This window comes from Pteropus medius, unplaced genomic scaffold, assembly GCF_902729225.1.
Source record: "Pteropus medius unplaced genomic scaffold, Ma_sr-lr_union100, whole genome shotgun sequence".
NCBI classification, from domain to species: Eukaryota; Metazoa; Chordata; class Mammalia; order Chiroptera; family Pteropodidae; genus Pteropus; species Pteropus medius.
In genome coordinates, this window is record NW_024349796.1 from 13,899,845 (window position 1) to 13,923,198 (window position 23,354).

Consider the following 23,354-nt stretch of genomic DNA (forward strand, 5'->3'; position numbering starts at 1 on the left):
ACCTCTATCAAATAAGAAATTATGTCAGATTATTCTACTTGACAACTCAAGAACCAGAGCAAATGGACAGCAACCCTAAAAGAAAGCACCCCTCACCCCAATATCACAATGCAATCACCAAAAACTTGCTAAGAAAAAAACAATTGCCGAAAGGTTAGGAAATCCTAGGAAAATACCACCTTTCTCTTTCCAATATGGTTAAGGAATTTATCGAAGATCTACGGTAGTCATAAAAACATTTAGAAACTGGTTTTCAGATTTTTCTATTGAAAAGAAAGAAATCACAAATTCCCAAATTTATATATCTACCCATAACCTCTCCATCTCCACTCTGATATACACTAAGTATTTCCAAGTTAATGTACCAAACATAACTTTCGATTTCCCTTGCTGTGCCCCCTCGCCCCCCACTTCCTCCTCTCCCTGTATCCTCCCTCTCAGTCTTGAGGACCAGATCTCTCAGGCAAATAATCTAGGAGACAACCTTGATCATCACCCTCCTTTCCTCACCTCCCACTGCCGTGCCAGAGAAAACCCGCTCAGTTCTACCTGCACCATATACACTGAACGCAGATTCTCCCGTCTCCACTGCCATCGTCACCGTCACATTCACTGACATCTTTTCTCTTGACGGCTTCCCAACTTGCCTCCCTGCTTCTTCTTCTGTCTCCCTATGACCCATCCTTTGTCTATCAGTCAGAGCAAACTTTTTGAAAAAAAAAAAACACGTAATTCTGGTAACATGATTTTCTGCTTAAAGTCTCCTATCAGAATAAAATTCAAATTGTTACCGTAATCTACAAAGTCTTACAAGCTCTGGCTCCTTCCTGTTCATTCGCTATCTATACTAGCTCTATTGTTAGACATGGTCAGGGATGCTTTTACTTGTGAGCAGCAGAATATCTGACAAACGATGGCTTAAAACATAGGACATTTATAATTTACTTACCCAAAAGCCCAGAAATAGGTGAACTCAGAATTAGCCAAAGACAATGTGATCGAGGACCCAGGCTAATTAAGTTTCTATTCCGCCATCCTTAGCAAGCTGGATTTTAGGTCTGTGCTTATTCTCTCGTGGTTACAATGTGGCTGCTATCACATCATTTTTCACATCTGTATTTTATGCGAGAAGGGGAAAGGGAGAGAAGCTGTATCTGTCTTTTTATTGGGAAAGTAAAAGCTTTCCCCAAATTTCCCCTTATGTCTCATTACCCACAAACAGACTTCTTTGTAAGTCTCATTGCTTCAAAGTAGGTTAATGACCAGGCCTGGCAATAAGAACCGTTGAGAAAGCTATAATCTAACACTCAGCCTCCTATATTGGAAATAGGCAGGGGCGAGCCAAACAATATCATCTCACAAGCTGGTCCTCCGCTTATTCCATGAACACACCAAGCTAATCCTTCCTTGAAGGCCTTTGCATGAGTTATTCTCATTGCCAGGAACGCTGTTCCCTCCCATAACTTCTCATGACTGCTTCCTTTCTGTGATCCAGTTCTCGTTTTGGATGGCATCCCCTCAAAGAGACTCTCTTTGATTACTCTCCCTGAACTTGCCCCCCAAACCCTAAAATTACTCTCTATTCCATTACACTGGTATATTTTAAAGCACTTAGAATGAGTAGGATGGCAGAATGGCAGAGCAACAAGTTCCTCACCCCCACAAAGATGAAGACGTAGAAAAAGGAAATTATACATTAGCTGAAGAAGAGACCAAAAAATCAAGAATGTTAGCTTCCCTTCTATCCAATAGCCATGCTGCCATGTCCACACTCCCCACCTCCTTTCATATTCTCCAGTTTCCTTTCCAGATCTGGATGTGACTGACTATTCTGGGGGTGTTGAGAAGATGACATAGAGATCGCCTAAAAGGTGATGCCTGAGCTGACCCATTGCCAGAGAATAACTGTTTCAAAAGGACAGCTTGCTTCTGGCATTATATGTTAAAACTGAGACTTTTCAGCCTCCAAAGCCTACATGTTTGGCATGAAAAGTAGAAATCTGGCATTTTTAACGCTCGTATGTCCACAAGCTAGATTGCTAGAATATGCTAGGAGTCCCAAATTGGTGTCCACTCCAGAATATTTGGCCCAGGAAAATATATATTCTCATGCCGCAGGAAGTTGGTTTGCAAAATGAAGGCTGAACTGGAGCCAAAAAGCAAGCAGCATTTGCCAGAGTGTAGATGAAATACGATAGTTTGCTGCACACAGTTTCTTTTTAAAAGTTATTTGCAGCTGCCACGACACATCTTTAAAGTTGTAATATGCAGAACTGTTATTTAGGAATTCCAACAGAGGGAAACAAATCTCAATTGTTTACATTTAAACATGATGTAGCGAGATACTAAATGTAAACATTACAGATTGGACAAAGCGATGCATGTGAAGCGTGGTTCAAATCACAGCATAGGCTTAAATGGTCCAGAGCAAAAGCAGAAATTTTCATAGCAAAGTTATATTTACTATTATTATCTAACAGACTTTCTTACAGTGCGTTGGAGAAAATATATTGTCTTAGAAAGTATTTATGTCAAAGTAATATGATGATGGAAATCCGTCGCTTTTAAAAGGAAGTTTTTAATTCTTAACAGATAATAGTAATCTTATGCTTTTATTCCCTTTGAAGAAACCTGATTATAGAAATTCATCATAGAAAATTTACTAGTTAAAAAATAGGATTAAATGTTTAATTTTAAAAGTTAGAAACTACGCGTAACCAGGACTAGACTATTAAAATGGAATAAAATTTGGCAAGTAGATAGGAAATAGGGTGTCTGAAGAAATGAAGAGTTCAAAAAAAGTAAAAGATAAGTTCGTAAAGAGCGAAATTCAGAAAACAAAGGGGAGAGATTTTTAATTTTATTTTTCGTTTCTTCTAGTCAAGAATAACTTTGAGAGTGTCGAGATGCAATTTTCAAGGCTGAATTTTCCATTCTTTGTGACGTTAGCAGTGATTTAAGGTGCAAAGCGTAGAGGTAAAGTATCAAAGGACATGGTTTATCCTGGTAAAAAATTTGATTTTTGGTTGTCCATAGAATCCATACTCTTACTTACAAAGGTGGTGGTTAAAGGCAGAAACATCTTTAATCGTCATCAATACCTATCTAGTCACCACCCAAACGAACCTGTCCACTGATTGTTGCTCTTTCCGTGAGATGCTGTTAACTGTAGAAACGCAAGCTTTTCATTTGCTTTTTTGACGGCTCTACGTTGCTCTTCATCTTCAAACATGAAAAGCAGAGCACCTAGTTCTAGAGCCAGACTTCCTGGGTTCAGAAATGGCTCTCTCACTCAGTCACCACGTGACCTTAGGCAAGTCATTTCCCACCTTTTGCCACAGTTTTCTCCCCTGTGCGATAGAGGTGATGAAGTAATGCCTCCCATAATGGTATTGATGAGGATTCAATGAGAAAATACAGCTATAGTGCTTCAAATGGTATCTGCGATTCAGTCACTCGGCAGTAAGTCATGGTTACTATTATAATTACCTAATACCATATCCATGGTTGGGGAATAAATAGTAATAAATGCACCACGACTAAATCTGCTTTGCCTGTGCCCATGTGAACAAAGCACACGATCCTTTTGTCGAATTCCGGCCTGTGGTTGTGGCAGAGACATTCAGGCCTCACGAAGTAGTCCACGCAGTAGACCAACGCATTCCCCACATTTGCCAGCCTCCCTTGCAGTCAACTGGGACCACGTAGCTACTATGCTCTGGCCAGTGCACGGGGGAAAGTGATGGAAGCTTCTCAGCCCAGGACGACCCACAGACATTCCCGCTCTCTGTGCCTAAGCCACAGCGCCGTCGGAGGCACGCACTCTCCAGAAGACAAAGTTGCCAGATAAAAAACAGCATCCCGACATGCATCAGACTTTTCATGAATGAGAAAGAAACCCGCGTGAAGCCACCAAGAATTTACAGTTTGTTTGTTACTGTCACAAAGTCTAGCAAAATTGTCATTACTACAGTGATCGAAATGATGCATAGCCCCTTCGGAAAGGAATTAAACACACACACACACACACACACACACACACACACACACACACACACACACACACATATAATTCCAATCTCTTAATAATGTCCATTGAAATCTGTGATCTCAATGAAAGAACATTCAACACCCCTTCCTCTTCTTAATTTCCCAGCCTGGCACAGCGGCCAATCTGATCCATAGCACTGTCATTTAATATCCGATTTGGCGTTATTTCAAACCTGAGGGACATGTTTTAGTATGGCCTTAACCCTGGGCTGTTTTCGGTAGCTCAACATTTACATATAAATACACTTAGTGAATTTCTGCTGATTCCTCTTGCTGGAGGATGCAGAACACGAAACGATCTGTTCAGACACTAGCTATGTTCAGGTAGAAACGAGAAGTCCACAGCCTGGCGCTTGCACCCCTCTCCCCGCCAGAGTGTCGCCTCGTGGGTTAACATTTATCCCAGTAGTTCCCCCTTTTGTAATCATTAGGCAAGATAACATCCTCTCATTTCATAGGTTTATATGAGTCGCTAGTGGATGTATATTTAGTGAAGAGATGGATTCACTGCGACAAAGCGGAACTGTTCACTTAGTCTGAAAAGTTCCTGAAGGCCGTCTTGCTCTTCTGAGCCCTGAAAAGTGGGGATAAAATACAAATATGAAATTATCTCGGAAGACCAAAGGTCTGCCCCGCTCTTCCCAAAGTGCTGAGCACATATTTAAAGAAAAAGAAAGTGATGGAGCAGGGCTGGGAGAAGAGAAGTCAAGGAATAGAGCTGTCATGAGGCCGGGAAGGTCCATTGGTCTGTTCCGAGGTTTTTAAGGGCGGACAGCCATAGGTCAGAGATTCGCCTTGGGGTCTGTAAGGGTCTTGTGCTTTAAAGCCCAGGAACTCTTAGGAAAGGAAGAATATTAAAGGAATTACCCTGAAAACCTTGTTGGAGAAGGTGTTTTTGGAGCTCAGGATCAAGGTTTCTAAAATGAATCTCCATTGCAAAGGTGTCAATTAAAACATGAGTCAATTAAAAGTTTTACAAGCCATATTTACAAAGTAATATATACACTACGATAGACACAGGCCGCTAAGAGCCCTCACCTCTGATGTTTTAGTGACAAGCCCAAGGGACGGTCATCATTATTCATAAAAATTGTGGCTTTTATAAACAGAAATAAAATGAAAGGACAAAATATACTTTAAAAGAGTAACGCATTTGAATGATAAAAAATATTGCTCTATGCTGATCTCTTCAGTGTTCATGATACTTGACAGAAGTTGGAAAAATATGTCACTAGAGAATTTTTATAGTCCTTTTCTACCTGAATAACAATAACCATTTAAAAATGGATAAAAGGGATTGTTGCTTGTTTGCTTTTAGGCTAAATTTGCTTTGGTAAAAGACTATGAGAAATATATTAGCAACATGAAGTTAAGGAATTGAGTGACTGCACAGATAATTTCATCTTTATCATAATCGTTTTCACCTAAAATATTAAAATGATTTTATCTAACATAGTTTTAAAATACCTTTGTAAAATGAATTGTAGAGCTGTCACCTAGACGAGATATTTGTGTGGTGAGCTGCCATAAAACGTAGGAGCAAAGAATTTTCGTGGCTGGAATGAATTATCTAGTTTACCTGCTGATATGCCGTCTTTTCATTTTACCTCTGAGGATGCAAGTTACAGTAAATTATAGCTCTTTGGGGGTATTCTAAGCACTGTGACTTTCTCATGAAGTATACTTCACTACTGAGTTCTCTCTGTTAGGAATTCCTTATTCTTGGTAATCTCCCAGAAGAACAGTCTATACAGTAGACCCCCTTAAGATGAGGAATAGACTTCAAGACCCCCAGTGGATGTCTGAAACCGCGGATAGCATTAAACCCTGTACGCACTATGTTTTTTCCTATATGTACATACGTGAGATAAAGTTTTATTTATAAAGTATGCACGGTAAGAGATTAACAACAATAGCTAATAATAAGGTAGAACAATTATAACAATGCACTGTAATAAGTTACGTGAACGTGCCATTATTAAGTAAAATAAGAGTTACTAGAACACATGCACTGCGATACTGCAATGGGCAATCCGCTAACCGAGACAGCTACTAAGTGACTTAACAAGAGGGCAGTGTGCATGGCGTAGAGATGCTGGACAAAGGGATGATTCACATCCTGGACAGATGGAGTGGGACGGTGACAGATGTCATCACCCTCGTCAGAACGGCATGCAATTTAAAACTTATGAATTATTTCTGGAATGTTCCCTTTAATTTTTTTTCGAACGGTGATTGACCGTGGATAACCAAACCTACAGGAAGTGAAGCTGCAGATGGGGCAGGGGACGACTATCAAAACATCCTCTGCAGAATCGGGAATTCATTTCACATTCGATTTGTCTTCTATGTGTGACTCTGGAAAAGAAATTTATCCTGAAGTTTGCTTAGGCACCGTGATGGTTAACCATACGTGTCAAATTGGCTGGGCCACCGAGTGCCCAGATTTTTGGTCAAACGTTATTCTGAATGTTTCTGTGACAGTGTTTTGGATGAGATTGCATGAAGCCATTTCAGCAAACAGCAATAGCAGCAAATTTTGAAATACCCCCAAAGGATCACCAACAGCTCTCAGTAATGATAGCACACAACACTCAAAGACTCAAATTGGCTTATTTTATCAAATTAGACAAGACACCATCATGGGACAAGGAAAACTAGTCTGTCACCCACTACCAAGCCCTCCCCAAAAAAGAGATGCAGGGATGAGGGATCTTAAAGGGTTCAGTACTAACCCAAAGTCTTTCTGCTACCTCGAAGAGACTGAGTTATACACGAGTGTATAAATTACCTTTAAAAATACATTTTAATAGTATTTATTGTTTCTGCTAACAAAAAAAAATGAAGAAATTGGGGTAAACTAAACTTGTTATAGCAATTACATTATATTTCCATACAACGGAATTTCTTGACAGATTTTAAATTTCGAATCTTTCTATCCTTTGTTTTAATGTCTATTACAAGAGGAAGAGAACCAGATAACCTCAAAGCAAACACCTGAATCTCACATTTCTATGATTCTATGCTTCGTTCAGGAGTGGGGCCATAATAACATCGGGCGATGCCATGGTGGGAGTCGGTGGGCGTAGGAAGATGGTAACATTATTATTTCATGCCTGGGAGAGAAGGGGGCCTATCCATCCCATGAAGGCAAAACAACTAAGAGCTCCAGTAGGAACAGCATTAGGCTTATATTAAATCAGAGGAGACAGTCCTGCAACCTCCCCAGTGTACCACCTGGAGGTAGTTCCCAGGTAGCAGCACATGTTGAGGAATCGGAGCGGAGATCCACAAGCTCGCTGAGTTAGTGAGACAGAGATCAGACTTCGGGATGGCCAGAACAGTTAGAATTTTGAAGCAGGGGACTGCAGAGAGCTCAACTACACAGAAAGAAAACTCTGGAGGTTGGTAGACAGGTCCCCTCAAGCCTCTGGCTGAGGACTCGTTTGTACATGTGCGAGAGTAAATTATTACAGACCAGGAAAAGAACAACTAGAAAACAGTAAGCCACACACCTTGTGAGGATCGTTCAGTGCTAGAAATAGTTCTGTCTCACCAGCCAGAGAGAAAAGATGTAATTCACGAAGCATCAAAGAGAGTCTTCAGAAGGGTATCTCTCTAGGAGCAATGACGCTAAATTAGGCCTGGACTGATGACTGCTCTGAACTCTCGTTAACAGAATCAAAAAGCAAGCCTCAAAAAGAGCAAACTGAGTTTAGCTAAATTAATTTTATGTAGAACCAGTCCAAGACTATTTAAGGTAAAACAACAAAATCCAGCACCTTACTGGAACGGCTAGTATTTTCCCCCAAATAATTATAAACCCACAGACCTAAGAAGCTCAATGAATAAGAAGCATTAAAAAAAAAAAAAAAAAAAAATTACACACACACACACACCCACATACACACACACAGAATATCATGATCAAACTGAAAAACAGCGATAAACAGTAAATATAAAGAGCTGCCAGAGAAATAAGATAACACTGTACTGAAGAATGAAGTTAAGGAAAGTAGCAGCCTTCTCATAAACAATGCAAGCCAGAAAAAGGTATTAAGAATAAAAATGTCAACCCAGAATTCCATATCCAGGAAATACTTTCTAAACTAAGGATGAAATAAAGAATTTTTCAGGCATGAAAAAGCAGATCTGCAGTACATAAAATATCAATGACGTTCTTTGAGTGAAAGGAAATAATAACAGATGATAATTTTCAATCCACACAAAGGAAACGAGCACTGGAAATGATAAATATTTGAGTAAATGCAGAAAATATTTTTCTCATGTTCTAATCTCTTTAAATTATAAGTATTTAATGCAAAAATAATAAAAAGAATTGTGGCTTTTAAAATATGTAGAAATAAAATATATAACAAAAATAGCGCACTAGACAAGGGAGAAAAAAATCAAATGGAAAGTTTTGTTGGAAGTTTCACTTTACACGAAGTAGTGTAATATTGTTCGAAGACAGACTGTGATAATTTAAAGATTTATATTGCAAATCCTAGAGCAACCACTAAAAAGTCATAGCCAATAAGTCAAAAGTAAAGGTAACATTTAGTTTTAAAAAAAAAAACTCAGTTATTCTAAAAGAAGACAGGAAAAGAGGTAAAAAGAAACAAATAGATACAATAAATAGAAAACAAAAATCAGGATGGCAGATAAAAACGTCATCATTTCAATAATTATGTTAAATGGAATTTATCCGAACACGTCCATTACAAGAGCAAAGAAAGAGGGGTATTTCGAATGAAAAATGAGTCAATTCAATAAGTGTATAATGATTCTAAATGTGTGTGTACATACATGTGTGCATATGTATACATATATATGACTAGAACTTAAAAATAAATAAAGTGAAAAGTAAAAGCAGGCAACTCCACTGTAATTGCAAATTTTAACACTATTTTCCTCAGTAATCGACAGAAAGAATAGACATCGAATCAGTAAACATACAGAAAATTTGAACATTACTATCAAACAACTTGACCAAAGTGACATTTATAGGACGTGCCTCCCAAAGACAGCTGAAGGCCATTATTTTCACAGAACATATAACACTGATCACTCCGATAAACCCTATCTCCACACTTATCTCCTAAACCCTAGAATTTTTCATGCCAGAAAATCCTACATATTACAGATATTTTTCTTGTCATGCTTACTAAACATCATATTTAATATGATTTGCGCTTGTGTAAAATTTCCAATCACTTATTGTACTGGTGTTTGACTTTCTTAGATCTAAAAATAATTTGTAATTAAATCATATTTTGAGTTTAAAAAAATAATCAGTAGATATATAAGAAGAGCGATATAGGATTCGGTATCTTAAACATAGCGTTAAAATGAAAATCGAACAGGAAATTCATCAAAAAAGCTTCAGAGTATAGTCATGAGGATTTCTACTTCTCTGATTTTTCTTTTCTAATACAAGAAGGAGGGTGATTCCAAGACTAACTGAAAATATGTACTAAATGAAAACATTTACCTAGGAAATTAGGTGTTTGCAATGAAAACTGGTACTTGGAGAATATGTTTTCCATAGTCACACATGTTATAATATTGTAAATATTTTTATGCCCAAAGTGTACATCTTCGTGAAGAAAAATAATGAGTTACAAGGAGGAATAAAACAGATCTCATTACTCCCTATTCTGATGTTTCGATGACCTACTTATCTCTTCCTCTTAAGTTTTGGTATAGAAAGCTCTGGGTCAGGGGCGTATCTGATGCCAAAGCTACATCCAGATGTTCACATTGTAACTAGTTTTGTTCTCATCCTCAGGGCCTCGTCCTCACTTTCCGACCTGCAAAGCTCCTTTTGGGCGGGGTTGTCCACATCTGTCGCATTTATAGACTCCGCACTGAGAACTATTTTGTCACTGCACACATCCCTGGTGCACAGATGCTGGACCCGTCTTGTTCCCTGGCCTGGCTTGGTGCGTGGGACGCCTGGGGTCCACTCAGGGAAAGCACTCACTGTCTGAATGGACGACAATCGACCACACGGGAACAGCCAGTGAAGAAGCAGAAGTGGCCCATCTGGGGAGGAGCAGAGATGGGGGGCCGTCCGAGACTCTGGCTAAGGACCCTTTGGCGGCGGAAATAAAGGCAAACAGACTGATGGGGTTCGGGAGGCGGCAGGAAGGTGTGACAAAGTACAAGCGAGTGATGCCTAAGACTGAAGACGTGGCACTGGGCCGAAGCTGCCGGAAACGAGTGACCTTGTCTTTATTTCTCTTGGGCGGGCCACAGGGTCAAGACTGAGACGTCGTGCAAAAACCCTTTTGCCATTCTAGACAAATCCACACTGGCACAGCATGTCGCTCTGTGCCCCACGGTTCGTCTGCCCGGTGTAATCCTTTGGTTAAATGCTCCAGACACCAAAACTCAGGCTGGCTGTAGCGGTTTCTTTCACCGAGGTCCCGCCTCGGGGGAGTTCTGCCAGCCATCAAACTCAACAGCCTTTAACATGTGCAATGTTGCCCCCAGCAAATCGGTTCCTGAATGTGGTAAATAGTGCAGCACCCGGAGGGGGGTGGGGGGAGGGTAAGGCTGGTGACCTCCGAGCCCCCAAACCGGTAGAGTCACAGCACTGTGTTCCTGAAAAGCTCTCCTACTTGCCACTTTGATAAAGCCAGGAACAAATACGAGAGGCAGCACGTTGTGACACCCATTGTCATTCTCCCTGGACTTTCCCTCCTGTTTAACAGAGCACAGTGGTTTAATTCACAGCTTATGAGATTTATTTTAAAAATATCAACCTTTCAAATTTTTTCTATATTAATCAGTGGCTTCTAAAAATCCACAGGGATAAATAAACCCTACAAGCTGGCAGGGGTTTCTCGAGGCATAACTGCTGGTAGTTATAAACAGTAAACAAAACATAGTAACCATTTTAAGCACAAGAGATTGCTGTATCACAGGGGGCATAAATCATTAGCTTAATAATTTCAGCAGCAGCGTTTCCAAAGCAAAATTAGGCCAACAGTTCCCCCTGTGGCAATAATGAAGTACTGTTAATGTTAGAGAGAGAAAAAAAAAACAAAAAACAACAAAGAGAAGGCATTATTGCGCCTTGGGATTGATTGAAAATCCAAGTTGAATAAATAACTGTAGCACTCTTGTCTCTGTATTATTCTTCCGTGAGATGGGAAAGGGATTTCCTCCAAAAACCTATATTTATTCGTGTAAACAGCTGGACGAGTCCAAGTGCACTTTCATTCAAGACCCCCCACCCCATGGTTAGCGCGTGCTAGAGGTAGGTCACGAAAGCGATGACATGTTACAGCTGAGAAGATGGCGACTTTCTCTCCGCTGTGTGGCCAGTCATCACTCACAGATTCAGAGACAGCCGACACCGTGCTCGGCTCAGAACAGGGCAGGATGATGACGAAGCCCCCCTTTCTGGGGCTCTCCAGCTAGACGGCCAACAGTCTGGAAGCAAACACTTTCCAATTCCGAGCTGGGCCACTGGACCCGGCCACAAGAGTAAAGCCATCCTGACGTCCCACAAGTTTCACCAAGTGCCAAGGTTTGTATTTTTAAAAATCTGGCTAAAAATGTGTTCATTTCAGATACGTGTACTTGGCTCTGGGACATGATCAGACCGAAGTTGTCCTCGATCCCTCTTGTGTTGAGTCAGTACGACAGAACCTTCATTCTGCACCCTGATTTTTTCATCTATAGTCTTGTCATTACCCTTAAAAAAGACAATTCTGACTGTAGACCTTTTTTCAATAATAACATTTCCTTAAAGCAGCATATGACCTGTTAGCAACATTTTTTTGAGTACTTATTATGGATACAATTATCTCTTAAGAATTACTTGGTTTAAAAATTGTATGATTTGGTCAACCAGAAGCTGTATTATTTGCACAAAGTTAAGTACCAGCTTGACTTATTCAGTGGACCGAGGTGGTGATGCGTTTGACAATATTCGAATACAGATTAAACTGGAGTGTCAGAGTCACATTTATAATACAGACACACCCTAAGCACTTTAGAAATAATCAACAAACGTATTTTTCCCCATTTTTGTTGTGTTTTGTTTTTAATTATGACATCATAGACACAGTTGTCTTAAAGAACCCAATGACTACCCTTAATAGGTTTAATTATAGATATAATAGCTTTCTTTACTTTGGATATACACACTCTCCTTCATTAATCTGAAAATAAGAAAATTAATTGGAGAAACGGCTCTCTTTGAACCTACAGGAAAAAGTTTTCTCCAGAAGCTAAATAAATTATTACATCTTTTAGTTTTTTCTCTCTAAAAAAAAGACACATCTAGCAGTCACTACCATATATTGTAAGTGTGGCATGAAAGTACTCTTGCATAAAAATGGTGAATAGTGCATTGCATCTATGGTCAAGGAGAGGTCAGAGCTGGATCCTAAATAAAACTGTGAAGAAAATGTGTTTGTCTTTATTGCTGCTCCTTTCTCCCTTCCCTGGGCCCTTCCCCTCTCCTTAGCTCTTCCGAGCTCCACGTAGCCTCTTGAGGGACTCTACTGAGTAATGTCACCATTCTTATTTAAATTTGGTGGCTCCCAAAGGTTCCTCATACCTATGACCGGCACAAGGTTATTAATAATATATACATAAATAGGATTTCACGAATCTCAGCTCCAGGGCCCAGAGGTACATATACAAGATATATCCATCCGATACTGAGTGGAAGAATAAGCTAAGAATAAACCTACCCATAGACAGTTAGTCAGGATGGATCACTGAGGATCCAATAGGTCACAAAGATCTCCAACCTGAAAACTCATCGAAATGGACTGGCAGCACCCACAACAGAAGAACATATTTCAAGTCATTTCTGATAAGAAAGAGTCTAGTGTCTAAATATATAAAGAAATCTTACAACTCAACAATAAAAAGACAATGACCCTAACTCAAAAATTGGCAAAGAATTCGAATAGACATTTCTCCAAAGATACACAAATGACAAATAAGTACTTGAAAAGATACTCACTGTCGTTAGTCGTTCCGAAAGGAAATGCAAACCAAACCCACACTGAGATGTCACTCTGTACCCACTAGGAAGGCTTTAATCAAAAGATGTACAATAGCACGTGTCGAGGAGGATGCAGAGAGATTTCAACTCTCCCACCTTGCTTGTGGAAACACAAATGTTGCAGCTGCTTTGAAAAACCACTCGGCAGTTCTTCGAAAAGTTAAATATAGAGTTACCAATCTCCCAGCGATTCCACTTCTAGGTACATGACGAAGAGAATGGAAAACGTGCCCAACAAAAACTTGTACACGAATTTTCACAGCAACATTATTCATAGTGTCAAAAAGTAGAAACAACACAAATGTCCATCAACGGATGAATGGGTAAACAAAATGTGGTACGTCCATGCAATGGAATAAAATCCACAAAAAAGAAAAGCACTAATACATGCTACAACATGGATGAGCTTGAAAACACACTAAATGAAAGAAATCATACGCAGAAGGCCACATAGTGCATGTTACATTTATATGAAATGTCCAGACAGGTAAATCATAGAGACGGAAAGCAGATTAGTAGTTGCCAGGGGCTGAAAGGAGGAGATCAGGGGGTGTGATTGCTAATAGGTTCACTATTTCTTTGGGGGTAATAAAACATTCTAGAATTAGACAGCAGTGATGAATGTACCATCTTATGAATACGTGCATAAATATGCTGAAATACTCACTTTTAAAGGATGATTTTACGGTATGTGAATAATAGTTTTAATATTAATTTCTTTAAATATTAAAGAAAAATTTGCCATTCCTATGTTTTAATGTACTAAACCAAAGTAGAAATTCCCCTGTCTTCCAACCCTGATTTAATGCAAAACAGGGTTTTAATTAAGTGACTTCCTTCTATCGCGCTGTGTCTAGAACGTCTCATATGCCTGAGGAGTCAGACTGACTATCTGTTCTGAACAGGAGGTTCTAGAAAACAATCTGAATGGGATATACTAATGTCCTCAACCACCTTTTCTAAATTCGATGGTTGCTTTTCTGAGGACACACCCCATCGCTCTCCTTGATTATGCTTCAGAAGATTTATAAAAATGAGACAAATCGTGCATCTATTCGTTTTGCTTGTTTTTTATTGACTATCTTCCCTCTGGAATATAAGCCTCATGAACTGAGAAGTTGGTTTTGGCACAGAGTGAGGTAGGCAGGAAAGAAACTTTTGTTGAGTGAGAAAAATTGGAGTGCTTTTTTTCCTTCGTTGGATGATGGGAAAAATAAAAACGGTAGACTTATCCAATATTTGAAGAATGTTGAGTCCTCCCGAGCCCTCCTCTTTCTGATGGTGACTTGCCTGTATCCCTGGGGACTTCGAAATTGAGCTCTTATGCATCCCTGGCCCTACATGCTCCAAATGTCAGTGTTCCCGCCTTCATCTTCTGCTTTCTGTATCTGTTTCATTCGATGATCCCTTCAAGTGTTTCTAAACCCAGTCTAAAAACCTAACCCTTATTCCCAGTTGAACTATTTGCTTGATAGTTTGGCATGGGAATCTAAGGTCTGACCTGGGAATAAATTCTGATTGCTAGTGTTCTCATGGCCAAAGCAAAAGATCAAAGGTCTTTCCCATTTCTACTACTGTGCATTCGAAATCATATTTCAGCCAAACAAAACATCCCATTATACATTATAAGGGTTATGTAAGTCACAGCCTTTGGCCTCGAGAAGTTAAACTTGTCACAGAGATGCTCTTTCAAAAAGGAAAAGATGACTCTGTGGCCTCATTTCTGATGGCATGTTTGTTTTGCCCTAAGTTTGATCTCAGAATTTATTTTTAAATATCACATACACAGGCCTGTGCTGAGTTATTCCAAATCATTCGATTCATTTATCGCTACCTTCCTATATTTCTGCTGCCAAAATGTATTAGGCAGAATACTTCTGATTGTCTTTCAGACAGTAGGATTAAAAGAACTCGATGAAATTTGTTTTCGAAAATTAATTATTCGATCATTTCTAATATACAATCTATCACTAGACTCTAACAAGCCGAAGCCCCCATCACTGCTGTCAGGGCCGCTGAGAAGGACAGCTAACGACACCTCACCTGGACGTCTCGCCTGCACACCAGCTCCTCACCAGCGGAATGTCCAGAGTTCTTTCATAACTTATCTCTACCCAAACCTCCATTGCAGTATGATTTCGACTCAGAAACATATCTGCGGGGAGTGTGGGAAGGCAAATCTGCCCGAACCTCACGTGCCCCGTCGTGATGTCACCGATGACAACACACATCTGGATGTTTTGAGTCATCCCGATGATTGGATTTTCCCACTCTTCGCTTGGACTTTTTGCCTTTGGCCAACAGAGCTATATCACGCTGGGCTTCACACTGCTTCACCTTTCTTGTTGGCCATACTTATCCTGGCCTCCACACGTTTTTTTTCCCCTATGTCATCCCAACCTAACTAAGCACCAAGCCTTACCTTGCTGCGCCCTGTCCAAGACATACTCCTCCCTTGAACCCTGCTCAGGCACCAGTCACTGTGTGTCTCATTACTCCCTGATGGCTTTACAGGAGTTAGCGATGAGTAAGACCGTTATGAACATAAATGCCTACTGCCTCAATCCAGCCACCAATAAGCATCGGTCCACGTGTCTTGGGCACCTAAGGTATGAACTTCCACTCTATAATCGTATCTTCTCCGAGCGTGCGCCAAATGAAAAACAATCCGATTTCCTTTAGCCGATGCTGCCTCGAATGTCTATTTCCTGAAGGCATACTGCGGAGACCCTCGGGGCTGACAAACATAATAAACGCCACGACTGTCCTGCCCTCAGACCAGCTGCTTCATGATACATACAAATGCGGTTCTCAATTATGAAAAACTCAGCTCGGTGGGATTACGTAAATGTTTGCGCCAACTTTAAACCGATGAGAAATCCACTTGATTTAATTCTTGCAGCGTTGCATAATTCAAAAATAGAGTTAATTGCAAACTGTGTTTATGCGGCTGCCGTCGCCCACAACGTAGCGAAAAGCGGCACAAGCATCTCTTTGTCAGGATTATGAGACTCTCTCTTGAGTCCCTGCATCAGAATTTCTGAAAGTGACTTTCGGTTTTATAACCTGAGCAGGCACTGTTATTACTGTTTCAAATCTCATTTTTTTTTTTTTGTACCTTTACATGATGTTATCCAAGTTCATCGAAGGGCGCTGCTGAAGTTAGTGCTGAAAACAAATCCAAAATCAATACCTTTGGAATAGGAATAAGATGGGACAAAGCACTACGGGAGAGCAAACAATCGCCAACATTAATTTAGAAAAGAGCCCTCAGCAAAATAATAAAGAAAATACGAAGAGTAACTTCAAGGCAAATATACACTAAAATGATTATAAAGGTATAAATTCCAAAAACACATTCCATTGGTGGGAAAACTCGTTTTGAATTATTTGAGTTTAAGTTATACAGAGTCTCCAGGAATAACATTTCTCTCCTATGAAAAGCAAGTGCCCTGTACTTAAATTTTATTTCCCACCGCTCTACCTACGATCCCTACCGTTTAGCTAGAAAGGTCTCTTTATTATTCCATGCATCCTCTGCCAAGGAAACCAGTATTATTCCCTTTCCTATTTCTTTTATTACACACCTCTTCCTGTTTTAATATCTTCACTCTTCCTACCCACTAATCCAAATTCATGGCCCAGCTTCAAAGGCCCACTCAAGTTCAAGTTGTACCTACCTGCCCTTAGCAGAGGCACAGGACTTTATTCTTGGCAGGGAGTTTTGCCATTATCTAGTTCAAATATTTTCCAACTGTGCAACAGAGAGACACTTAGGAGCCTTTTGAAAGAGAGTCAGAGATGGGAAAGAGGGTACAAGTATGCCACAGAATCCCGGGGTCTCCCCGTCTTTCGTCCAGCATTGCTTTCATCGTTCTAATCATTTTACCTTTCTTTCTTGGAGAAAGAAACTGCACGAACAGTAGATTCCAGAGCTTCGGGGGAGGGAAATTTTACACCCTGACACGATAAATGAAGAACTGAAGGCTGCCGGTAGAAGATCGTGTCCTGGTTTACAGACGGTCTAGGAGGAAAACGAGGCTAAAACCCTAGGATCGTTAGATTTGCACCTCGGAGACGCCGGTGGATTTTCTGTAGCGCTAAAATACAATCTCCTATTGATGATTCTGTGGTGTCTGGTCATGTACACGTTTGGGTCCTGTCCGGTACGCCGAGAGAGGCTGCAGGGGCACCGTGCCAAGGTGTAATTTATACACCTCTGTTCTCTCAGCAGAGTCCTAGCTTCAGACAGTACACTTGTTCTACGTGTACTGTGTTCCCAGAAACACAGACATTCTTGATTCATATATGAAGTTAAGCAAAACAACATTAAAAAGATCAACATGAGGGTATTGACTGAAATGTCATAAACTCTACCCTTCATAGAAACTCTCTATTTCTAAACTTTACTCATTAAACTTGACGTACATGGTAGTCAGTACAGATGTTGCCATTAAAAAAAAAAAAATGAATGTTTCTGACCTCATTTATATTTTTACCCTCATTCGTGTTTACAAATCTAATATCGATCGGTTAAACTCCTGGTTCTAAGTGCCTCTCTGTTTCTGGCCCTTACATCTCATCTGGCGGATCGCTGCACAATTGCAACGAGACACTTGAACAAGAAAAGCTGACTTCTACTGTCAAAAGATGTTTCTAAATTTTTAAAACATAATTTCGAACTTTCCTCAATTCTTCATCGTTAGCTCGTCCCCCGACTGCTCCGTTCCTCTGATAAACTTCCTGAGAGGGCGTCCTGCACGTGCTGCTCTACTTCCTCCTCCCTGAGCTCCATCTTCAGGTTCTGTATTCTTTACCTTTTCCATGGAGGTTCTATTTCTCCATCTCTCTTCTTCCTCTATACATTGTATTTCGTTTGCTCTCTTGAACGTGCTAGACTCTCAAAGCTATGTTTCTAGGTGTGTCTTCTCATCCCTGCCTTTAGATCGGGGTACAAGAAGCCCTCTTCTGGCTTTAGTCACCTGCCCTGCCCTCTACAGGGTGGGGAGGGGGGAGTCCGCACTCCCCACGGCACGGGCTCGCCTGGAGCCTACATCTTTCCATCCACTTAAACTACGCTCCTCGTACCCAGGACCTCAGAATTCCTCATGTGAATTTTGCTGAGTCTGCTTCCGAGGCCTGAGTGTTCTCTTCTTAAATTTGGGACCACACTCTTGATGTGTACGTGTACCCCAAGGTCCTAAAGGTGGCCAAGGACTGGTTGCTTGTGAGAATGGGGGCTGCAGGCAGTGGGGGTGTGGGCTGGGCTCTAGCCTGCACCCTGGGACTTCCCAGAGTGCACCGAGGCCTATGCCATAGGGCCAGGGTGGGCAGAAATGGGGGCGGGAGACTCTACGTAATCTGTTGCCACTGCATTTTAGTACAGAATTCTAATTCAAACCTGGCCTTCAAGGTTGATATGAAGGCAATTTTGTCATTACAGGAGGTTAGAATATATTTTATTTAACAGTTTGTGGCTTGATTTATAACTTAAATATTTAACATATGGTATGTGGTCCTCTATTTTTACCCTTATCTGAAGACCTACAAATCTTAGGGAAAGACATGAGTCTATGTAAGTCAAAATTAATTTCTGACTTCATATCAACTTCTTTTTAAAAGTACACCTCCGACTTAGAACATCAAATGCTAAGTTAACATCTTCCTGCTCATCTTATATCTGCTTGTCCAGGTTTGTGTCCTTTCTTAGTTAATAGCATCATCATCCACTCAGTCACCAGCTAAAGGTCTTGATGTCGGTATGAACTTTCCTCTTCCCTAACGCTCAGGATTCAATCAGAGATAAGATATAGCCTATGTCTGAAATATCTGACTTCATCTTCTTTCGAACCCCATCATTCGGTTGATTCATTATCATAACCCCTCAACTGCCCTGCCTGGCCCTCTCTCCCTAAACCACTGACCACCCGTCTATCAGAATGATCATGCTCGCATTCATCACCTGTCCCCCATCTCCGCCCCATTTTCCATAGAAGAGAAAACAAATTCCTTTCCAGTTTCAAAGTCTTCACACTCTGCCCCCTGGCCTACCTTCCAACCTTACTTACTTCCCACCATCTTTCTTGTTTCTGTCTTTACTCTCGTCCACACAGCCATATACACAAATGCTTGCTAATCTAGGCAATCCAGCCTACGTGCTAATCCCGGACCATTTGCCAGTTTATAAATTTATCATAAACTTTCGCAAACACTGACACTCACTTAAGCTACTCCATCTGTCTGTTCTGCTTTCTTCCTTCTTATTCTGCTATAAAAATCCAGTGAGCAATTCTACTGCCATCTCCTCCATGAAGCCTTCCACAATTCTTCCACCGGAATGATTTCCTCTCCTATGCCCACTTACCATTTATTTACACCACTATAACGATGCTTACATTTTTGGCAAGTTATGAATGGATGCCTTTCTAGCCCTTACATACAAATTCCTCTTATTCAGGGACTAGTTTGTACTCATTTCTGTAGATTCCTCATGCCTCGCATATTGTCCCACACATAGTAAGTGCTGTTAAAACTTTAGTTTCTCAGCCAAGTTTAAACAGAGATCGACTTTCATTAAAAAAAAAAACAAAAAAACAAAAAAACAAAAAAAAACCAAGCCATCTGCCGTATTAAACTCTTGGGGTGTCTTTGTTCTTTTCCTGCCCACTGTGTGCCCCTCAAATGTTTACTTCATCACAAGATTCTAAGGTTTCTCTCTCCGAAATGGGTTTAACATCTCGAAAAGCTGCAGCAGTGTGTCTGCAAAGCTTGTCTAGAAGCCCTGATGAAAGCACGCAGAGCCGTGAGTGTTATTACAAAGACAGGTGTGGCGTTCAGTCCAGAGCCAGCCACCTGTATGTCCTCGGTTTTCAGAGATGACTTGCACATGTGGGTCATAGGTTTCCCCAAGTCACTGATCACCCTGTGCGCCATGCTCCTGAGATGAAGACCATCTGGGGTTGCAGACTTTCCATCCTACACTCCTCTCATTTTTCGATCACCTGCTCTGACATAAGCCTGGTGTTTATAGTATGTCTCCCGGGCAGTTTAAGAATCTGTTTCTGGCCTTTTCCTTCAAATCATCTTGGGAATTACAGAATTACGTTAGGGAAGCAAAACTCCAAGTTAGGCTGTTTCATTTTCTGTCATGGATTTCCACATCCTTTTGGCTTTTAGAGCTAGTGACAATAAAATGCTGTCTTTACTCAGAAAATATGCAGATAAAAACACAGTAAGTCTATAAATTATCCAGATAATGGTGACAGCCTTACATACTACCTGACAGTTCAGAGGTGACCTTCATGTATATTATCTAATTTCATACTCATTACAATATTGTGAGGTACGCATCCTGTTTTACGGATCAGAAATAACAATTCACATTTTTTTTCTTTCTTGGAAACAGAGCTAGTAAGTGTTTGAGCTAGAATGCCAGTCTCTGAACCCAAATCCATGACCCTTAGTACAATATGACATACAGGAAATAGCTAAATAATTAAAAAAAATACATCAGCGATATTTCAGATAAGTGATATAATGTTCTATTTATTTTCAAAGCTAAGATTTTTTCTATAGCATGGCAAATTCTCATTGATATGTCGCAAAGTGTGTTGGTGAGAAAGTACATTTCAATTAGGAAAAAAAATGTCCATATTGTGGTATTTTAAGGCAGTTTTATTACTGATAAGCATGGTGGGTTTGGTTCGGTAAATGAATACAGTATAGCAAGAATGATTTGTACCAGGTCTTCAGTATTGCTTTATGATGACCAAAGTTAAATATTGAAATAATCAATCATTCAAACCATTTTATTTACCCTATGTAAAAAGTGTCATAGATTTTATAATGCTAAACAAAGTTCATTACAAGCAGTTTAGTATCCTGTCTCCCATACTATGATGTTTGGTTTTTCTTAATGCAGTTATCATTTATACTATTTCAAATATCGTTCATTAGGATGCATTAAGGATCTTATCTTTAAATATCAATTTATTGATATTAAGCCCAATTTTTAAAGACAAGTAACTTCAATGGTACAAATAGCAGTAATATCAATTTCTGGTGTTACCTTCTTGACTTTGGGTAATAATTTGGATATTTCATTCCTCTTTTATTTTTTTCACATGTAATATCAGTAATAAAGTATGATTTTTTCCTCCTGTAGGTGATTAAAAACCCGAGGAGGGGTGGCGAATAACCAAGGTCTGTTTATATATCCTGTCTCCTAAATTATCTGACGGGCTATTGATGTTGATAAGCTAATCAAATACAGTTATTCCACTTTCCTTTTATTTTCTTGAGAATTGACTGTTTACATTTTTGTTGCTTAAATTCGAAATTAATCTTAGCTTCTTTTCAACATATTTTCGTTTCTAACATAAACACCTAAGTTTATAAAGGGTCAGCGATACGTTGCCGTTGCAACGTCTCACAAGTTTTGGTATGTAGCGTTTTCCCTGCCATTCAGCATTAAATACTGTCCTCGGCTGCCATTGTGATTTATTTTCATCCGCAAATTATTTAGACTTGTATCTTTTGGTGTTTAAACACAGGGGGAGGGGGCAGAGCTATATATTTTTATTGATTTCTATTTTTATTTCATTTGTGGAGTCTTCCCTTGTGTTCCAACACGTGCTTACAGTGTGCGTCTATTTTTATGTTTATTTTAATGTTCCAGGTGTGCTTTTAAAGACTCTGTATTGCCAAATGGTTCTATATGTGTTCAGCAGGTCGAACTTGCTAACTACGCTGTTCGAATCCTGCTGATTTTACTAATTTTTGTTTGCTTCCACTATCGGTTTCTGAGAGAGAAAAGAATCTCCTACCGACATTCATTTAATGGCCTTACCTATGATTTATTTCTATTTTCGAGACTACTTTCTAGGCATGTGGACGTTTTCCTAGAGAAATATTGCTATTATTACTACGTGATGAAAGCCTTTATCTACGAGAATGCGTTCAGCCCCGAAGTCTGTCTCTGTTGCCTGATGTTAGTATTGCTACATCAGCTCTCTTTCGCTCAGCATTCGCCTGAGACATTTTCTCCATCCTTTTCCCACCAGCTTTCTGCACTACGAGGCTTTCAAAAGCTCTCTTCTAGAAAACAGTTTTTGCTATTTATTCAAACTAGAATTTCTGTTGTTTAAAAAGGCAAATTTAGACGATTTAGACGTTTTGTGATTACTTATATATTTGGATTTATGATGCATTTCTTTTTTTTCCTTCCTTTTTACCTTCTATTAATTCATTCCTAGTCATTTTCTATCTTTCCTTCTACTTAACTATGTTAAATATTGTTTTTATTCTTTAGTCGTTGCTCTCAAAATTTTTGCATGCATGCTTAAATTAACGGTCAAAAATTAGTATTAATTCTCCTAAACAATATAAAGAACATAAAATTCTTCTCATGAAAATTTTCCCCTCAAATCTTCCATTTACCTCTAGTTTTTAATGACTTTTTTCAAAGATTTGTTGAAAAATAACTCACATATCATACAATCCACCCATTTAAAGTATACAATTCAAGGGCTTTTAATAAATTCACAGAGCTCAGCAGCCATCAGCACAATAAATTTTAGCACATTTTCATCACCCCCCAAAAGATATCCCACATCCTTTAGACATAAGTCCACCATCCTCCCAAGCCTCAGTCCGAGGAAACCACTCATGTAATGTCTGTCTCTATAGATTTGCCTACTCTGAACATTTCACGTAAACGAAAGCACACATCATGCGTCTAACTTTCACTTAACATGTTTCGAGGTTTGTCCATGTTGCTGCATATATTAGAACTTGATTTCTTTTTTTGCTGACTAATATTCCATTGTATGGATAGACCACATTTTATTTACTATTCATCAGTCGATGGTCATTTATGTCATTTCTGATTTGGGGCGATTATGAAGAATGCTGCTATGACCATTTGCGTTCAAGTTTTTGTGTGGACATATGTTTTCATTTCTCTTAGATATACATGTAGATAGGAGTGAAATTGCCAGGTCGCCAATAACTCCATGTTTAGCCATTTGAGGAAGTGACAGGCTATTCTCAAAAGCAGTCAAATCATTTGACATTCTCACTAACAGGTTACATTCCTACCACATCCTCTTTAACGTTTGAAATTATCTGTCTTTTTGAATACAGTCTTCTTAGCGAGTGTGAAGTAGTATCTCATTCTGGTTTTGATTTGCATTTCCCAGATAACTAATAATTTTGAGCATTTTTTCGTGGACTTATCAGTCATTTGTATATCTTCTCTGGAGAAATCTCT